Source organism: Armigeres subalbatus, chromosome 2 (assembly GCF_024139115.2).
Source record: "Armigeres subalbatus isolate Guangzhou_Male chromosome 2, GZ_Asu_2, whole genome shotgun sequence".
Classification (NCBI taxonomy): Eukaryota; Metazoa; Arthropoda; class Insecta; order Diptera; family Culicidae; genus Armigeres; species Armigeres subalbatus.
Genome location: NC_085140.1, coordinates 231,456,693 through 231,463,154, shown reverse-complemented (window position 1 = coordinate 231,463,154; position 6,462 = coordinate 231,456,693). Strand labels below are relative to the sequence as shown.

The 6,462-nt window shown below is 40.4% G+C and overlaps 1 pseudogene; it reads left to right on the top strand.

Moving 5' to 3' along the window:
- The first annotated feature begins 697 nt into the window (after positions 1-697).
- On the top strand, positions 698-2,806 carry LOC134209619 (uncharacterized; annotated as a pseudogene).
- Positions 2,807-6,462: the final 3,656 nt, after the last annotated feature.

The window sequence follows — 6,462 nt, the reverse complement described above, 5'->3', positions numbered from 1 at the left end:
CGCTTGCTGCTGTTCGTGCACATGCCGTCCTATTCATTCGCACATTCAAATTTGTAAATGACTGGTGATTTGATTGTGTGTTGAATGTCAACTGTTTGGGAGTAGTTGAAGTGACTGTTTCTGTCCCTGAATTCATCCCTTTAATTGTTGTATCAACATGCAATTATAACATAAATCGCATCAAACTTGATTTGTTTTATTCAAAATCGTTCAACATTTAGAAAAACCCAGTATGCTTCAGGTTGCTAAAGCTGGAAGGGTACGATGGGCAGTACATGGTACAAGAATGCTGAACAGCAAACCCACTTCCGCACCGACAGGCGTAGAGCGCAGCGACGGGCTGACGGTTGACGGACCAAATACATAACTATTTAGCGAGCGTGAGCCGCAACCAAATATGGAGAGATGTGGTCTCGCATCATGTATTGTGGCGTCAAATTGTTGATTCAGTGTTACATATTTATATGTAAGCCTCAGACATGAAATCATCATTTAGATAACAAGTTTGAACGTATTCCACCAGGTTACAGGAATCACGTGTCTGAGCATTGCTCATCAGTCAATTGTTAACATTTTTCCCTAAAACGCCTATTTTGCTGCATCAGATGAGCCACCACACTTACGATGACTGTTTCCGGGAATTCAATGTAAACAAATTATCCGTACGTTTAAGTCGCTGTTCGATCTCGTGTTCAAAATGTTAAGTGATTCGGAGTCGGAAAGCTCAAGTATTGCCGATCCGGATGCAATTGGTGTCGAAAATGATATACTGAATGAGCAAGTTGAGGATGATCCATTTTATTCCGATGACGAAGCAGAGAGTAGTGAATATGTTTCAAAGTGCGGAAATATAAAATGGAGCAGTATCCCTTGGCCAAATAAGAATAAATCTGGTAGTGAGGGTTTTGGCCCCAAGTTCAATGTGGATCTTAGTAAAATAAAACTCCAATGGATGCATTCTTATTATTTTTGATTCATCGTTAATTGATTTGATTTGCCGCTACACCAACGCCGAAGGTGCCCACGATTCAAAATTCAAACCATTGGAATATGACGAGTTTCTCGCTTGGATTGGAGTGTTATATGGAGCTGGCAAGAATCACGATTCGAAGACTCATATACGAGAGTTGTGGTCTACAGACGAAGTCACGAGTCGTGTATTCTACTCAGCAATAATGTCAAGAGATAGGTTTGATGATTGATAAATTTTCTAGAAATCAAATTCATTTGATATGTTTTCTATGCATTTTAAGATATGAGCAAATATATAAATATATTCGGTTTGATGATTCGCTGAGTAGACGCCCAGCTCGTGGATCAAATACAAGCAAACAACCATCCAAAGATCAGAATAGCCATGATCGCTTACGACTAATTAGAGAAGTTTCTGACCGTATTCAAACAAATATTTTGACCATATATGAACCTTCGAAAGATGTTACTGTAGATGAGCGAATGATTCCGTTTCGCGGAAAATGTGCTTTTCGGGTATATATGAAAGGAAAACCTTGCCGTTATGGTATAAAGATGTGGTGCGCAGTTGACGTTCACAACTCAATGCTTGCTAATTTCGATATATACGCCGGTAAGCATTTAACTTTTATATACTTTATATATATATACCACTCGAATGATAGTTCACTAAAAATGTTTGAAAAATTCCATTAAAAATATTCATCAATTACAAAAATTGAGTACTTTACCTAATTCTAGGAAAAATTGAAACAAACCGGAGAAAACCAAGCTATGCGTGTTGTTTTACAACTTTGTGAACTGTTTTGCAGCACACATCGAAGAATAACTTTCGATAACTTCTTCACCAGCGTTCCGTTGGCATATGAACTCTTGGAGAAAGACATGGTGTCAATTGGAACACTCAGATCAAATAAAAGGAAATTCCCGTAGAGTTTCTCGGTAACTCAAAACCCCCAGGAACGGTTAGATATGGATTTCATGATCCATTAATGTTAGTGTCATGGACAGCGAAAAGAACAAAACCGTTCTTCTATTATCGACCGATCCTGAAGCCATACCGGATGTGGAAACGATTGAGAAAAATCAGCTGAATGCTGAGTGTCCTCCCAGTTCTTCGAAAACTGACACAAGAACGGTGGTGGTGAGTAGAATGATTGAAGCAACATAGATAATCCATTTGTTTATTTTATTGATGTGAGATAAACAAATTACTCGATATACAACAGCAATTGAGCATATTTTGACAAACATAATTTTTTTTTATAGGAAAAGCCGAAAGTGGTGGAGCTATATAACTCTCTAAAGGCTGGTGTGGACACTCTAGATCGTGCGACAGGAAGCTACTCATGCAAAAGGCGCACGGACAGATATCCTCTCGCAATTTTTCTAAACTTTTTAGACATTTGCGGCCATAATTCTTTCCACACGTTTTTAGCAGCTCATCCAACATATCTTCCGAATGACCGCAGTAAAAAGCGCAAATACTTAGACTGGTTGTCAAAGGAATTAGCTCTGAAACACGTCAAATCGAGGAAAAATGAAACAGGTCTGCACCATGAGGTCAAAAGCAAAATCGAGCTATTCATTCGAAATTTCGAGGACATGTATGGAGAGTCGAATTCACCGACATCTATTTGTCTATCATGCACTTCAACGGATGATTTAAAGGTTTGTGAATCATGTGGTAAAACAGCATGCAGCTCACATTGCCGGAAAGTTCAGTGTTTTGCATGCCCAAACTGCTTTGAGTCCCAAAACGAGTTTCCGGAGTTGCAACATATTACCCGTAAGTCTAAAAGGTGTAGTTTCTGCCCTCGAAACAAAGATGTAAAAACGATGATAAGTTGTGTATCGTGCAACAGTGCGATTTGCGAAAGACATGTAAAACGAGAATCAAAATATTTTGACATATGCCGGACCTGTATGGTATAAGTTGTTGAAATGTTGAAATGATCAGAAATAAACTACTCATAAAAATCAAATACAAAACAAAAAACCCAAAATATCACCTAGTATCGATAATACCTTTATAGTATACAGCCAAGAATCCGGATCCGGAGATGACCACATTCTTTAGGAACACATTCACATACTTATCGAAAAGTGTTCACTTGCTCCGGAAAACAAGCATTATAAGGTCGAATACACTTGAAAAACATACTTTTGAACTTGTTTTGAAAAATCATGAAATTTGAGATGTCGCAAACTACATTTCAGAACCATACCCTCTAGACACATTCCTTTGAACTTGTTTTGCAAAATCATGAACTTTGAGATGTCGCAAGTCGGAATTCAGAGTCATTCGAAAAGTGGCCACTTTCTCCGGGGAACCGGTATCCCAGGATGTTCAAGAATGTAGCCAGGAGAACCAAATACCTTCAAAACACATTCCTTTGAACTTGTTTTGCAAAATCATAAACTTCAAGATGTCGCAAGACGGATTTCAGAACCATTCAAAACGTGGCCACTTTTCCCAGGGAACCAACATCACAGAATGTTCCGGAGTGTGGCCAAGTGGACCAAGTACCCTCAAAATACATGCCTTTGAACTTGTTTTGCAAAATCATGGAGTTTGAGACGTCGCAAGTCGGATTTCAGAGCCATTCAAAAAGTGGCCACTTTCTCCGGGGAACCAGTATTCCAGGATGTTCCGAAATGTGGCCAGATGGACCAAATACCCTTAACACATATTCCTTTGAACTCGTTTTGCAAAATCGTGAACTTTGAGATGTCGCAAGACGGATTTCAGGGCCATTTTAAAAGTGGCCACTTCCCCCAGGGAACCAGCAACCCAGTGTGTCTTGGAATGTGGCCGGATGGACCCAATGTCCGCAGAACACACTCCTATGAACTTTTCTTAGGAAATCATGAAGTTTGACACGTCGCAAGCCAGGTTTCAGAACTGACCAGAAGTGGCCACTTCCCCCAGGGAACCAGCAACTCAGGGTGTCTCGGAATGTGGCCGCATGGACCCAATGTCCTCAGAACACATTCCTATGAACTTTTCTTAGGAAATCATGAAGTTTGACACGTCGCAAGCCAGGTTTCAGAACTGATCAAAAGTGGCCACTCCCCAGGGAACCAGCAACCCAGGGTGTCTCGGAATGTGGCCGGATGGACAGAATGCCCTCAGAACACATTCCTATGAACGTTTCTTAGGAAATCATGAAGTTTGACACGTCGCAAGCCAGGTTTCAGAACTGATCAAAAGTGGCCACTTCCCCAGGGAACCAGCAACCCAGGGTGTGCCGGAATGTGGCCAGATGGACCAAACGTCACATGAACTTCACATTTCAATGAACTTCTTTAGCAAAATCATGAAGTTTGATATGTCGCAAGCCAGGTTTCAGAACTGTTAAAAAGTGGCCACTTCTCTCAGGGAACCAGCAACCCAGGGTGTGCCGGAATGTGGCCAGACGGACCAAACGCCCTCAGAACACATTACAATGAACTTCTTTTGCAAAATCACAAAGTTTGATACGCCGCAAGCCAGGTTTCAGAATTGTTCAAAATGTGGCCACTTCCCTAGGGAACCAGCTACCCAGGGTGTTCCGGAATGTGGCCAGATGGTCCGAATGTCCTTAGAACACATTCCTATGAACTTCTTTTGTAAAATCATGGAGTTTGATACGTCGCAAGCCAGGTTTCAGAACTGTTAAAAAGTGGCCACTTCCTCAGGGAACCAGCAACCCAGGGTATGCCGGAATGTGGCCAGATGGCCCAAATGCCCTCGGAACACATTCCTATGAATTTCGTTTGCAAAATCATAAAGTATGATACGTCAAAAGCCAGGTTTCGGAACTGATCAAAAGTGGCCACTTCCCCAGGGAACCAGCAACCCAGGGTGTCGCGGAATGTGGTCATATGGACCGAATGCCCTCAGAACACATTACAATGAACTTCTTTAGCAAAATCATGAAGTTTGATACGTCGCAACCCAGGTTTCAGAACTGATCAAAAGTAGCCACTTCCCCAGGGAACCAGCAACCCAGGGTGTGCCGGAATGAGGTCAGATGGACCGAATGTCCTCAGAACACATTCCTATAAACTTCTTTTGAAAAACCATGAAGTTTGACACGTCGCAAGTCATGTTTCCGGCTTGATCAGGAAGTGGCCATTTTTCCGGGATGGGAGGTTACCCCAGTACTCCCATCAATATCTCCGGAACCATGGCCATTTTCCAAACGATGACCAATGTTCCAAAAACTATAGGAATTTTGTGATCGATTGCAGAAAACAGAACCAAATTGCGATGCAAGACTGCTGAGAACCATCATTTTGAAAAAATAGTTTTCCATGAAATAGGGGGTCAGGTACGTAAGTGTTAAAAAATTGGTTCATTCATTGTTATGCATATATGTAGGTACAAGTAATTTCAAATTCGCGTTTCGGTTGTATCGAACACATCGAGGGGGTATGAATAAATAACCGGCGTTACTTATCTTAATCGAATGGAAACTGTTCCTTTGCACATGATGCAATTATTGTTTTACCGTTGAACTTATATTAGTCACCGTTCACTTGAGAACACTTAATCTTTTTTCAAGACCCCCTAGATATTCAATACAACCGCACGACTTGAAAACTTTGCAATATGTGAGAACATGATTCTCTTGACAGAAGCTCTTTCTTCCGATTAGGGTATAACTAAAATGAGCATCATGTCTTTCATAGAATGCCTTATGATTTCCTTCAAATCAGCTTTGAATAAAATACTGAAGGGTGTCTTATGAAATTCACTACATGTAACGAATAAACAACATAGTCCCATAATGAAATTTAAAGAGCTCAAGATGAAAAGCATAAAAGACTTATGTTTCGACAATTTTCAACAATCTTGTAGATTCATAATTTTTGCCTCATGTATTTCGTATGTTCATTTGCCTGAGTGTGGAATCCGCATAACTAGAACTAGTACTTTTTCAGGTCTAATAGCATGACGTCGATGTCGTATGTCAGAGGAGAATGCATTGCAATTTTAATCAAATGCGTCAATAATAAGGCAAAAATGATAAAATTTATCATATCGGACTATTCTGCCGTAATATGGCAAAGTGACGTATACGCCATTTTCCAAAAATGGTGCTAACGAGTAGTACTCGTCGTACTCTTTAACAGAAAAATAGAAATCATGTATGTAGTAAAATGGCGTATACGACGCTTTTTCAGATTACGGCAGTATTGTCGGGCTGGGAAAAATGGTTTTATTTAAAGTTACCCAGATTTTTTCACATGTTCGAGCACCCAGATTTTTTTATTCTTTATAAACAAGATTTTCAGCCCAAGACTGGCTCATGACGTAGTACAAATTTTTGGAGTAAAGGTACTCTTTTCCCAAATTAGAGTAACCACGGTTTTGCTGAATCTGGGTCACATTGACCCAATTCTTGGTAGATCCAGGTTAGCGTGCAGGTATTCATTAACCAATGTCTACCTTTCTATGTAATTCGGACCAAGTTGCAACGATTAAGGTAAACATTTGACGCC